The 14,726-nt window shown below is 45.9% G+C and overlaps 1 long non-coding RNA gene across 1 annotated transcript in view; it reads right to left on the bottom strand.

The window, feature by feature from the left end:
* Positions 1-11,934: 11,934 nt before the first annotated feature.
* The window catches only part of LOC309854969, an 84,038-nt gene continuing 81,246 nt past the window's right edge, over positions 11,935-14,726 (bottom strand). The window contains exon 5 of the long non-coding RNA XR_014306507.1: positions 11,935-12,133. This is a non-coding gene — a long non-coding RNA (uncharacterized lncRNA). The remainder of the gene's footprint in view (positions 12,134-14,726) is intronic.

Below are 14,726 nucleotides of genomic sequence, written 5' to 3'. Positions count from 1 at the left end.
CTCGTACACTGACCCTAAAAGGCCCTCAAAGGCCAGGAGGTTCTGAAGAAAATCTGACTTTGAGCAGCATTTGAGAGCTCATTGCCCGTTGACCTTGTGTTCGGTTACAATACCTGATCCATCTCTAAAGTCAGACAGATTTGGGCCCAAATCCCACTTGGATAACCTTGAGCTTGGGATGTCAGATCGACCAAATAAAAATACATAGCACACAGCTAAATTTGAATTCCAGATAAACAATGAATAATTGTTTTGGAATAAGTATGGGACATGCTTGTCTGAAAATTTACATTTAACTGAGCATCCTACCTCTGGTGACACTCTCCTGGGCAGAGGACTGACCTTCCCTCGCTAAACCTAAATCTCGCGATTCTTCTGAGACTCGTGCACAGCAAAGCCTGTAAAGTGTCCAACATCATGGCTAATGCACTGTTAGTGCTCAGTAAATGTTATCTGCTATCTACACGCTGTATAACCCAATCTGCAGCCTACTGTGGCCACCTGTGTACATCAGCACCTCAGGATTCACTAGAAGACTGATCCCTCTGAATCCCTGTGCTGCTAATGCCCAGGAAATTTCTGGAAAGAGGAGGTGCTTGGAATGGACGCTAATTAACTTAATTGATAATCAATTTAACAGTTGCAAAAAAATGAGGAGCCAGGGAGTGAGAAATCAATGATCCTGGGAATATTTATCCAAAAAGCAAGATTCCCAACTTACTTTTTTTTAAGAAGACTACACACCCAACAGAGGGCTAGAACTCACAATCCTGAGATCAAAAGCTGGACACTCCACCAGCTGAGCCAACCAGGTGCCCCAAGATTCCCAACTTTTTTTTAAAGAAACTTTTATTTATTTGAGGGAGAGGGGGTGGTGGAGGAGAAAGAGAGGGAAAAGCAGACTCCATGTTGAGTGCCGAGACTGATGTGAGGCTCAATGCCATGAGCCCAACCAAGATAATGAGCTGAGCTAAAATCAAGAGTCAGCTGTTTGACTGAGCCACGGAGTTCCCCAAGATTGCCAACTTTTAAGAAGAAAGAGCAAAAAATTAGGAAGTCAGTCAACGACAGGTGTTTGCGAGGATGCAGAGAAAGAGGAACCCTCCTACGCTGTTGGTGGGAAGGCAAACTGGTGTAACCACTCTGGAAAACAGCATGGAGGTTCCTCAAAAAGCTGAAAATAGAGCTACCCTACGACCCAGCAGTCGCACTACTGGGTATTTACCCCAAACATACAAATGCTGTGATCTGAAGGGGCAGCTGCTCCCCAATGTTTATAGCAGCAATGTCCACAATAGCCAAGCTACGGAAAAAGCCTAGATGTCCATCAACAGATGAATGGATAAAGAAGATGTGGTATATATACACAGTGGAATACTATGAAACCATTAAAGAAATCTTGCCATTTGCAATGACCTGGATGGAACTAGAGGGTATTATGCTGAGTGAAATAAGTCAATCAGAGAAAGACAATTATCATATGATCTCCCTGATATGAGGAATTTGAGAAACAAGGCAGCGGATCATGGGGGAAGAGAGGAAAAATGAAACAAGACAAAACCAGAGAGAGAGAGAGATGAACCATAAGGGACTCAATCTCAGGAAACAAACTGAGGATGGCTGGAGTGGGGGGTGGATAGGGTGGCTGGGTGATGGACATTGGGGAGAGTATGTACTATGGTGAGCTCTGTGAATTGTGTTAAGACTGATGAATCACAGACATATACCCCTGAAACAAGTAATATATTATATGTTAATTAAAAAAAAGAAAGAAGAGAGAGAGCAAGACTGTCCAGGGACACGTACTGATAGTGTCCCAGTTAACATAAGCACACCTGAGACAACTCACTTTGGTTTCAAATTCTGACTTGTCCTCTTCTCTGTGGTTCTCAGTTTGCTCCTCTGTCAAATGGAGGTAATGACAGTACCGACCCCAAAAGGTTTGTGAATGTTCCTATGTGTAAAATACTTATAGTCCCAGGCATGTGGAACTTGGTGTGTTTTAAGAGTAGCTATTATTTATGCCAGCGCTAGTCCTGTGGAAACTGACAGGACAGTAGGGTGACAGGAAGAGGCGGGTCCGGCGGAAGACGGGGAGGACACCGCTGCTGCCGGCCCACCCTGCAGGCCAGAGCAGGGATGGCCCACCTGCGCCCTCAGAGGCAAACAGACGGCCTCCAGGGGGCTGGAGAAGGAACACAGTCTGCAGAGAGGCGGGCCCACGACGCTTACGGACACCTGATGTATTTGTCTCCTGTCTACCTCCTCCTACCAGAATGTGACTCAGGGACAGCAGAAATGCTTGAATTCTCCATTACCAGACTATCCTAGAGAACACCCGGCACACAGCCGTCAGTTGTCCAGGAAGGACAGCGCAGAAGGGAAGCTGAGAGAGATTCTGGATGTCATTTTCCTTCCTTCCTCCGCGCCTCGGTGCCCCCACCCCTCACTCCCTGGTTTCCTTCCTCTAAGTGTGAGATGCTCCTGCATTCGAGGCCATAGGGAAAGGGCCAATGAAGGAGAAGAAACAGAAAATAGTGAAGAGGCACACCCTGCAGAGGAGGCGAGAGGGCATGGAGCCCTCTCTCATGTCTCGGGTAAGCTCGTTCGCCCAGCAAACCCCTCTCCTACACCTGCTGTCATGTTAGGACTTAGTGACTGCTCTCACCCACCTCCCTCTGCAGGGAGGGTCCGAAAACACCACTCGGCCACCAAAAGAATGAAGCTTACCTTCATGTTGTGATTTAGAAAGTCCTCCCGACATATATTAAGTTGGGAGGATGATGAGAGGGTTGTATGTTCTCAATAATGCATGTGCACATGTGTGTGTCTTCATATCACACAGAACATTCCAACAAGGATTCAAAAAAGAAACTGCCCATAGCGGTTGCTCCTCAGGGAGAGAAGTGGGAAGGGGAGGTTTCTGGAATGGAAGCGAGCTAATTTTGCATTGTATACCATTTTGTTTTATCGGCTATTTGGCCATATACACTAATTACTGTTTTCATGTTTAGAGTAGTATTAAAAATATTTGGGGACAAACCAAAAATATTTTTTACATTCTTTCCTAATTATATAACACCACATTCTGGGAAACGACGATTCCTAGGATTCCATCGTTCAGATATAACCACTGTTAACGTTTTAGCGGATATTCTATTATTTCCAATGTACATAACCTCTTTTTACCCCCACCAGATACTGATGTTTTGTATCCTCAGTGTTTTTTTTTAAATACTTAACCATCTGTTGGGGGCAGTTGCTCACATCATTAAAATAGATTTCTGATTACAATGGCCGTGGTAGAGCTATCCCCTACCGTATTTAATCAGACACATTTTTGGACATTAGGTTATTGAGTCTTCTAGTCATTATAAATAACGCTGTAATAAACATCTTGTAGCTACACCTCAGATTACTTCCTTAATGAAAATTCTTTGATACGAAATTGCTGAAAGGATAGATGTGTCTATTTTAATCTATATAAACACAGAGGAAAATGTTTATGCTATATTCAGAGAAAGGCAAGATATAAAATAGTATGACTCATTTCTGCACAGCCATATGTGGGTGTGTATGTGGGTGTATGTGTATAGACACACACACAATACACAGTTCATATACAAATGTATATCAGTATGATTTAAAGACTGAGAAGATACATACCAAGAAGTTAATCCTTTGCTCAGGGTGTGGGGGTGGGATCTGGGGTAATTTTTTACTTTCTTATTCCTGTTCCTTCTAAAATGTGTACTGTAGTGGATACTGTGGTGCCCCCTCACCTCTGCTCTCTGCTCCAGCACCAAACCACTCCCGCCCCCAGCTTCTAGACACTTTCTAGAACTTATCCTCAACTGAAGGAGTACCCTCGCCCACGGTCACACCGGCACGTCCAGTGGACATCGGCATCCAACGACTGGTCCATGCCAGCATGCAAAGGCCTGGTCTCTTAATCCCAGCTCTCGAGCCCCCACAGGATCAGCTGGGACCTTGGTTGTGATTGTATCACAGCCTGATTTCTCTCCCTCTGGCAGGTCCTGCTTTCTAGGTAAACCAACACACAACATCTAAAATAAACACTTACTCGCTAACGAGAAAAACTTTCAATATATTAAAAATAAATCCTTAGAAAATGTCCTGCTTTTTTTGTCCTAGATGATTTTCTACTATGAAAAGTTGTCCGCTCTCCAAAGTGACCAACGAAATGCACTATGATATCTGCTCCTCTGGGTCATGTGGTGGTGGTGGGTAGGGGAAGGCACTGAAGGCAATTAATCTATTAGTTTTTTTTTTGGTCTTCCAATAAATCCCCTTCCAGCGGTGCCTGACCCTGGCCAGCAGACATTTCCATAACCCACTTGCCACCTTACGTGTGTTAAATGACTTCTTATTGTCCTAAACTTGGAGATTTTAATCTCATCTATTAAGCCAGCAGGCCCAGTAATTCCCTGAATGCATTTTTATTGACTTTGTAAATCAGACTTCCCCACGTCAGGGACTGTGACCAGGAGAGAGGTGTTTATCTGTGAAATTGGCTGGACACAGACCATTGACTGTGATGATAACCAGTGATTTGTGGGGCCAGATAGACAAGCCACATGCACTAAGCAGATTAAAATATAACAAAACAAAAAGGTTCTATTACCAGGAATACTGGCAAAGGGCAGCAGGATGTTTGTGATAAAAGATAGAAAACAAACTAATTCCAAGTCTGGAAGGAAGCCCAAAACAGCGCTTTGCTCCCTCTTCGCTGAGCCAAAGAGAAAAGTGTGGGGCTGCTAAACACAGCTAAGTAAACCAATTTCTGAAAGCCCTTTAGCAAAAGTCAGAGGAAGCTTGGCATTTGCCCCGCCGGGGCCCATATTCATGATGTTGTGCACACTTGCCTGCCTCTTCCAGGAGGCAGGGCTTACAAAAGGTGCAGTGATGACCTTAAACAGCTTCTAAGAGGAAGGCGGTTCTGGTGGCCTTAATCCCCCTGAGGATGAAATCTAAACTCTCTGGCTTCTGCCTGCTGCTCTGACTCTGTCCTTCATCAGTGGTCTCCAGCCCCACTGCCTTCTTGCTGTCATTTCCAGCACCACTAACACTTCCTGTCTTCAGGGCCTTTGCACTTGCTATTCCTTTTGCCTGTAATGCTCTTACATCAAACACTTCCAAGTCCAGCTTATCCATTTGACTCAGGTCTCTGGACAGATGTCACCTCTTCACAGATGCTCCCCTGGTCACTCAAATCTGCAATGCACCCTGCCCCCACCACTCTCAATTTCTCCATTAGCTAGTGTTTCTATTCACGGCGGTATTTACTGTGAACTGTCATCATATTATTTATTCATTTATTTTTTAAATAAATGTTTGTGGAGGATCTACAATAACCCAGGCATCATGCTGGGTACCGGTTCTTATACAGATCATACGATATATATGTAATCCACTATCAAATTTAAGGTGCCACTTAGCAACAGTGTCCGTACAGTTATTGGAAAGAGGTGTAAGTTTCTCTTCTATAGTAAACCAGGAGATTATTATTTTGTGACCCAGTTGTGGCCAATGGGATGTGCACTTACATGATGTTTACGTTTTCCAAGAGTCTAGACCAGTGTTGTCCAGTAGAAATAACATGTGAGCCGCATACATAATTTCAAATTTTCTAGAAGGCGTATTTTTAAACATTTATTTATCTGAGAGAGAAAATACAAGTGGGTGGGGCAGAGGGAGAGGAAATCTCAAACAGATTTTTTAATTTAAGTTTAAACTAAATAAAATTAAATACAAAACTCACTTCCTCAGTTTCACTAGTCACAGCTCAGGTGCTCGACGGCCGCACAGGGCTAGCAGCTACCATGGTCGATCCCAGAAAGGACAGGCATGAGTGCCCTGTGCCTTCCCTCCTCCCACTGACTGGGAGGTGGTAACAATCAGAAGTCCAACTTGGACCATGGACGGAAACCACATGTGAGTGTTGACAAAACCACCCTTCCAACCTGTAGACAGCTAGTGAGAAAGAAAGCCTCTGTATTTTTAGGTCCCTTTTGTTGCAACAGCTGAGCCTAAGTAATATATCCATGGAGAATAGTACCTCCTGGTCCTAGCTTCATTTCTAAAACATTTATTATTATTAATAATACCATAAGTACTAGTATGTCTCAGCTTATATTTTCCTTGGGGCATTACATCAAGCATTCCTCACTATCTCAGCTTGTTATTTCAGCAAACTTTCAACTTTGGACTCCAGTAGGAGCTCAGGGTGGGCAGAGACTGCCTGGCTCAGGCTCCACCACTCTGAAGGTTAAGTATATGCATCAACTTGACTGGGCCTCAAAATGCCCACACATTTGGTCAAGCATTACTCTGAGTGGGATATTTGGCAAGGGTATTTATGGATGAGATTAACATCTGAATGAGTAGACTGTCCTCCCTAAGGTTGGTGGGCCTCATCCAATCAGTTGAAGGGCTGGACAGAACAAAAGGGCTGACTACAGATGGAATTCCTCCTGCCTGCCTGACCAGGAGCTGGGATATTGGTTCTCTCCTCTCTTCAGACTCTGAAACATTGGCTCTTTCTGGGTATCCTGCCTGCCAGCAGCATCACCTTTACCAGCTCCCCAGCTTACTGACTGATGATAGGGACTTGTCAGCCTCTGTAATCATGTCAGTCAGCTATTCATTGCAATAAACCAATCTCTGTCTCTCTCAGACAGGGCTCCATCCTCTCCTGCTTCATCTGGAAGACAAGTGTCTTCATTATATGTTGTATCTCCACTTCTTTGACCTTTTCCCTCTGGAGAGGAGAGGGAGATGAGGGAGAGAGAGCGGAGAGACGGGAAGAAGAGGGACAGAGCGAGAGAGAAAGAGAGATCCTACTGGTTCTGTTTTTCAGGAGAACGCTGACCAATGTAACCACTAACTGGCTGTGTCACCTCTGTGCTTCAGTTTCCTCAGCTGAAAAACGGGAGAAATGATCATCCCCCACTAACTGTCAGTTATTCTTGTTTTTTTTTTTTTTTTTAATCACCACAACACAAGGACTGTGGCGCACTGCTGGGGGTGGGGACTCCCCCATGCCAGCACGTATGGGGGGCATTTCACACGTAGGGTCTCCAGCTGTGTTTGGCCCTCAGCGCACAGGGCAAGGCCTAACCCCTCCCTCTCTTGCTCCCCTCAGCAGCTGGTGTGCTTCGGACCCACATTACCACCTCCTCTTGGCCCTTAAGTTAGCTGGGTCCTCTTAGAATCGACCCTGCCCTCCATTTCAGAGAGAAACGATGGCTTCCAGGCATGAACTTGTTAATTAATTTTGTTTCATCTGTTCATGCTTTTGATCCTGCGCTCTCTCCCTCCTCAGGGACACTGGCTCCACATTAACTCTTCTCTCTGTCCTGGACTGCCAGCCTCAGAACTCGTGCCTGGGGCCATCTGAGTGTTAAAAGCCTCTCTCTCTGTCCAGCCTCTTCCTAGCACACCCTTGTCCTCTCTCCGTCCCAGGACTCCTCACAAACATGGCCTCGGCCCCTACCATTTCACATACCGACTAGCGCTCCCTCTGAAGGAGCTAAGGAAAGGGAACGAGCCAGGCAGATTGCTGGGGAAGAAGATTCCAGACGGAGGATCAACGTGCACAGGCTCCCAGGTGTGCTTGGCTTGACTGAGGAACGTCAAGGCCCGTGTGGAGGGTGAGCATGGGGGCAAGGGACCGGGGGCTGAAGCTGGGCCCACATGGGGCAGAGAGTTGGCTTCGGCTCTGAGTGAAGTGTGGAGCCACTGAAGGCCATCGAGCAGAGGAGTCACGTCTAACCACCTACATCTGAAAAGGCTCCTTTTGCAGAGAAGTGAGAGCCGAGACAGGAGACCCATCAGAAGGCAGATACAATAAGCTTTGTCCTTTCTCACCTGCCACTGCCCTGCCCTCGGCTACCTGCCCTCCCTTCCAGGGCTGTCATGGGCCTCAGGTTTAGTATTTTGGCCTAAACTTGTTCCCCAAATTGCCAAGGTAAGTACATAAAAGAATTATAGCAGGAAGGTGTGAGAGAGATGTAGCAAGTGAGTCAAATTCCTGTCCACCGTAGCTGGCAGTCAGCAGGGAGCGCGCATGTTCATAAGGAGCACAGCTGTTTTTGCATTGTTTGTTTAGCTGTAATATGGAGGTGACCGCCAGAAGAAACAGTTTAAAAGGGTTAAGATTGGTTGCTTCTGAGAATCAGGATTTCAAGCGGGAAGCTGCAGGGCAAGAATACTGTTTTCCATTGAAAGCTATTTTGTGCTGTTTCTTTGTCTCCTGCTCTGTTGTTAAAGCGAGCGTGTGCTCTTCCAAGCTAGCATTCTTCAGCACAAGACTTATTATATCCTCTTGTGTTCAACCGGTGGTTACATTTCTTTCTTTGTTTGGGTTTAAAAAATTCCCTGTATTGGCATTATAATGTTGATCTTGCTATAAATTTTTTAAAGAGCTTCAGCAAAACAGAAATGTTTTAGCTCCCCAATGACACTGCCTGTGAACACTGTTTGTTTTTGTTTCCCACAACATTTTGAATGAAAGAACTTAGTATTTCAGATCAAGTGAGCTGTTTACATGTTTGGGGTTTCTCTGACATAGACCGCGGCACCTGCGTCTGACAGCTATAACATGGAGGCCATCACGGAGAGCTAATTGGCACGGTTTCCAATTATTAAGCTGCTTATGAAATATCCATGCAAAACCAAATCAATCTTGGCTGGCTCCACGTTGCCTGAAGTCCAAGGCATGGAATAAGTGGTTTTTGTAATCTGGACCTAGTCGCTCTTTCCTATGTCACTCCCTGCAAGCCCTGTCCCCCCTTGGCGCCCTCCTCCTGCCCACCTCCTCACTCTGAGTATTCAGCACTCTGGACAGCACTTCCTCGCCACTGTGACTCTGTGCCGGTTCATCCTCCAAGTGATCTCCCCTTTCAAGGACTAACTTGAACATGACCTGATCAGGGATATGTCTTTCTACTGCTAGACCTACTGCCACTGCCACTGCCCCCTGTGTTGGCTGGTTCCCTAAGCTCTTCTTCTATCAGGCTTAAGAGCCTTGGGAATCTTGGGGACTGCCACGGACATACTCCATCTCTGAAGGCCGGGAATGAGTGGGAAGCTCTGAGCTCCCCTCCCTGTGGTCCCCCAGCAGGCGAGCGCTCTCACTCCCACACAGCAGACATCTTCATGGGACATCTCTGCTTCCATCAGGAATGCCCTAGTGGGCCCAGTGCCAGAGACACAAACTAATAGGAAGAGACATCATAAAAGAAATGACAACAGTGTTTTGGGTGCTTGAAAAGAAGTCGAGCAGTGTGACGGGACAACGTAAGGAAGGATGACCAAACGGGGGAGCAGAGAGAGCTGAAAGGAAGTGGGGTTTGTACTGGTACCTCAACTCTGTGTAGCAGTTTGACAGGACAGGGGGTGATGGAAGAAGGAGTGTGTCCCAGCGGACATGACGGCACGTGCAGGAGTCCAGGAGGGCTGGGGATGGAGTCAGTGGACTGCAGTGGCACGGGCACGAGGGAGCAGGGGACAGCAGAAGACACAGAGCTACCCAGAGCCAGCTCATCGAAGGCCTGGCCAGTCAGCTTCCTGGCAAGGGGGGCTGGACTTTGTTCTAAAGTAACAGGGAGGGGCATCTGGGTGACTCAGTGGGTTGAGCGGCAGACTTCATGGCAGACTTCCGCTCAGGTCGTGATCTCAGCGTCCTGGGACCGAGCCCCTCCTCGAGCCCCATGTCGAACTCCACACTCGGGGAGTCACCTGCTTTCTCTCCCTCTGCCCCTTCCCCGGCTTGTGCTCTCTCTCACTTGCTCTCTTAAATAAATATCTTTTTTAAAAATTTTAAAAATAACACAAGAGCAGTGGAAGGGTTTTAAGCAGGCGGGGAGGAGCCCAACATGACCAAAGCGGTGCTTCTTCATTCCTCTTTTCTTTTTTTTTAAAGGGTTATACTGTCGGGGCACCTGGGTGGCTCAGCTGGTTAAACATCCATCCTTGGGTTCAGCTCAGGTCATGATCTCAGGGTCCTGAGATCGAGACCCAGTCAGGCTCTGTTCAGCACAGAGTACTTGAGATTCTCTCCCTCTCCCACTCTGTCCCTCCCTTCACTTGTGCTCTCTCTAAAATAAAATCTTTTTAAAAAGGATTTTACTTTAATTCCGCATGAGAATAGGAAACAAAAAAATATGAAGATTTTCAAGTTGTAAAATCTTATAGGATGTACAGACATGTTTCCTGGCCTGTTGTATGTTTTTTCTGACATCCTTATGGGTATTCATGTTTATCTGATTTTAACATTTATTTATTTATTTATTTATTTGAGAGAGACAGAGAGGGACAGAGCAGGGAAGGGCAGAAGGAGAGACAGAAACCCAAGAAGACTCCCCACTGCATGCAGAGCCCAATGAGGGACTTGATCTAATGACCCTGATATCATGACTTGAGCCAAAACCAAGAGTCAGGCACTCAACTGACTGTGCAACCCTGGCACCCCTATTTTTTTTTAAAGATTTTCAATTTAGGGGCACCTGGGTGGCTCAGTGGGTTAAAGCTTCTGCCTTCAGCTCAGGTCATGATCCCAGGGTCCTGGGGTCAAGCTCTGCATCAGGCTCCCTGCTTGGCAGGGGGCCTGCTTCCCCTGCCCCATGCCTGCTCCTCTGCCTACTTGTGATCTCTGTCTGTCAAATAAATAAATAAAATCTTTTTTCTTAAAAAAGATTATTAATTTATTCATTTATTTTAAAGAGAGAGAGAGAGAAAGTGCATGTGCAAGCTGGACAGGGACAGAGGGAGAGGGAGAAAGAGAATCCCATGCAGACTCCCTGATGAGCACGAAGCCCAATGCAGGGCTTAATCTTACAACCCTAAGATCACATCCTGAGCCAAAACCAAGAGTCTGACACTCAACTGACTGAGCCACCCAGACACCCTGCACTCACGTTTATTAATAATTTTAATTATAAGGTAACATGTAGGGTGCCTGGGTGGCTCAGTGGGTTAAGCTGCTGCCTTCAGCTCAGGTCATGATCTCAGGGTCCTGGGATCGAGCCCGCATCGGGCTCTCTGCTCAGCAGGGAGCTTGCTTCCTCCTCTCTCTCTCTATGCCTGCCTCTCTGCCTACTTGTGATCTCTCTCTGTCAAATAAATAAATAAAATCTTTAAAAAAAAATAAGGTAACATGTAGATATTGTAATGGAGATTTTTATAAATTTTTTAAATTGTGCTGTGACATTAATTATAGGTATTACAACATTACAACAGGAAACACAGAAAAGACAAATACAAGAGTCACCTCAGGGCTTGCCAGGAGACAGAGATAACCACCACTTTCCCGGGCACAGATGCACAGAGCCACATAAACCCACACTGGCCACCTGACATCGCTCAGTGCTCTGTGTAACTCGCTGTGCAATCTACTTTTGTCACTTCACAAATACCCTCCTCATCATTTTGTCATTAAGCATGTTATTCAAAAACTTCACACGGGGAATGTTCACGTGGGAATTCTATTGTGGTTTTCTATTGCTCACGTAGTAATTCTCAATTCAGAAACCACAGGAAAAATGAAAAGTCTCAAACATAAAAGTCAGTCGTCACCAGGTAACCAGTTTAAGTGAATGTCTCTGATTTCTTATATATCTGTTAATTTCTAAGAAAAACTCAGGTTTGTTTTCTGGGGTTTTGTTTTGTTTTTTAGAATGGGAAAGAAAAATACATTCGTCTTGGAAATAAACATTGCCCTTGTCATTTGGTAGCCGCTTTTCCTTTAGCAGTGTGCCGTGCACATGTCTCCAGGTTTGGTAAACATCTCTATGCAGGGCTGGAAGATGCTGGAAGTCTACCCTCCACTTTCATCGAGAGCCAGCCTTACCGAACCTCTCTTGTCGCTCTTAACCTCAAGAGCTCTCACTGCTAGTTCTCAGGGCTGAAACGGGCAGGACAAAAATGCTCCTTTGTTTGAAGCTGCATCTCAAGAACTCCGGCGTGGATTCCTGGTTCCCTCAGCCCTGCCAAATGCTAGTGATCTGCCCGTGAATATCCTGGTGAAACCGGAGCGATGCCCCCAGAACACTGTGCTTCTCCCTCCGCTCGACGTCCATTTACGTTCACGCGTTTTTTAATCCGGCACCTACTATTTTATACAAAAAGTTAGTTTTCTCTATTTCCTTAGTTATCACTATTTAAAGAAAAATTTTTATTCACACCCTACCTTTGACACCAGGTTGGTGTCAAAGGAATCAAGTTAGAGTTTCAAGAACAAAGATATAATGCTGGGTAACAAGCCCATGCTCCGATGTTGAAGATGGAGTGTGAGGTGTTATGGCAAGAAGAGGACCATCAGGAGGGGGTGTTTATGGGATGGTCATGGAAAGCTTCCTGGAGGAAGGGACAGCTCCCCTGAGACAGCTACTGGTCTCCCAACATCATTAATAACTGTCTAATTGCCTCTTTTCAACCCAAAGGACTCTCTTCAGTCTTTGCTCTGTGTGATTTCTCTGTAGGACTTGACAGTGCCCCTTGCTCACTACTTCATTCATTCGGTTATTTACCAAATATCTATTGAGAATATTCATTATGCGCTGAGGATGGGGACACAATGGTGGGTCCTTGCTTTTTGTGGTATTTCTCTTGATTCCACGCCTGTGACCATTCATCCTCACTCTTTTTCATGAATTCGTTTTCCTTTCTTCTGTCAGCCCAGGTCCCTGTCCCCCACGGTCCCCAGCAACCTTAGTTATTTCAGTGACTTTGAGAAGTCGCCAATGATCCATAAATCTCAATCTCTAAATGCATCTTTTCTCCTAGTCTCCATAGTACACTTCCAGTGGTTTCCTGGATATTTGACATGGGGCTGGGTGGGGGGAGTTTTGTCTACTCTGTGCCAAGCCCTATACTAATTACTGGAACTAGAAGGCAAAATCCATCCTCTCAGAAGCTCACAGTCAAGTGGAAAGTTAAGTCTACCTAGCTCAAGTACACTAAGCACTCGCCCAAACATGTATGGCACTGTCCACTCTAGAATATTTGACATGTGGTCTCTGACACGGCTCATGTGATAACACTGCCCAGGGGCTGTCTACACTGTGAGTAAGACCCTCTCCAGTTGAACAGTACACAACCTATACAACTTTACATGGTGGCTTCCAATGGACTCCATGTGGGGCTGAGAAATCATTGGCTAGAACTGTTGGCCCTGATGGCTCCCTTGACGGTTTCCCTGGTGATCATTCTCTGCTGGGCCAATGGGTTAAATATGGATTATGTTTCTCCACTTTGAAAATAGAGTCCTTTATGAGCAGAGTTCTGAAAATATCAGCCTCCTCCTTCCAATAAGAGAAGCAAAGGCCCAAAGGTTGTGAGACCCAACATTTAATCTTCCCTCTTTTCATCAGGGCCGCAAGTAAATGTAAATCATTGAAATAAAAGAATTTCTTCACAATCCAGACCCAAGGTCGTAAGCAGGTGAGCTACACCATCTATGTCATGTGCAACCTTGCAGAGAAGTATTTTGAATTTAGCTGCCAACTAATTCCATGTAAAAATCCAGATGTTCAGCTTCTTTCGAAAAAAACAGAAGAGGAGGCAACACTGAGCCCACATTCCCACATGGCAACCGTCAGCCCTCAGCTGAGGTGTGGGGAAGCATCCCTTAGTTGGGGGCAGGGGGGCTGCTGAGGAGAGCTTGCTTTCCAATTCTCCTCAGCCCCACCTCTACCTATCACTTCCCTGACCTGGCTGGCCTCCCTCTGTCACCTCCCTGACCCTGGTAGTCAGTCATATTCACTTCAATTTAAAAAATTCTTTTCACCCAGAAATACCCTACTAATTATTTTATTGATTTGCAGAGTCCATTTATTTATTGAATTTTCTAGTGATAACAAGTCTTGGCTACAAAATAAAAAATAAAAACCTTACAAGAGAATAGATTCCAAGAGCCGCTTTTCTCATTGCACACAAACAACCAATTAGTCCTGAGGGAACACCATTCCCCTCCCCTCGCTTCTCCCACAAAAGCCACCCAGCAACGAGTACATTTTCAAAACTCATCTCTGATCTACCTCAGAATGAGCTCAGAGATCTCCCAGAGCTGGTACAATTAGTCTTCCCTCTGAGGCAGGGTTCCCCTGCAGGGGGACAAGGCCATTTTCCATTAACCCTTTGTGACCTGAGCAGCCACTGATAAAGAAGAGATCTGACTCATAATGAGCCCGCTCACAAAAGAACTGCGAATCCACACGAGGTCTGGCATATTCCTCCGGAAAGGGTACCACCCATTTAAAAAAACAAAAAACAAAAAACAAAAAACCTTTCCAGTGAAGGAAAAGAGCAAGCATTCTTATTTCTTGTTTTGAGCAGGGTGAGCTGGTTTGCCTTTTAGGAGAGGCTCTTTAGTGGTAGGATTCAAAATAAATTACGTCTATGTCCACAATTCTCGAGGATGTGAGCGTGGCTTTCTACCGCCTCCACTCACCGGTGGCTAACAGGGGGTACAGATGGGGAGCGGTTGTCCTGCCAGGTGCTTCAAGAAGTTTCTGCCCAGTACAGTGTAGACAGGACCAGGTGAAAGGAGCTCTTTGAGGTCTGATACCTCCTCGGGACGGTGGGGTGTTGGGAAGTCACAGGGACAAGCTGGTAGGAACGCCACAGCCACCCTTTGTCCCTGAGTCAGAGGGGTGTGGGCTCCAGGCACCGGCAGGCTGAAACCCGGCTCCTGACCCCTTCCC

The sequence above is a fragment of the Mustela nivalis genome (genome assembly GCF_964662115.1).
Source record: "Mustela nivalis genome assembly, chromosome: 19".
NCBI classification, from domain to species: domain Eukaryota; kingdom Metazoa; phylum Chordata; class Mammalia; order Carnivora; family Mustelidae; genus Mustela; species Mustela nivalis.
The sequence above is the reverse complement of the archived record's forward strand: the minus strand, read 5'-3'. Positions and strand labels throughout refer to the sequence as shown.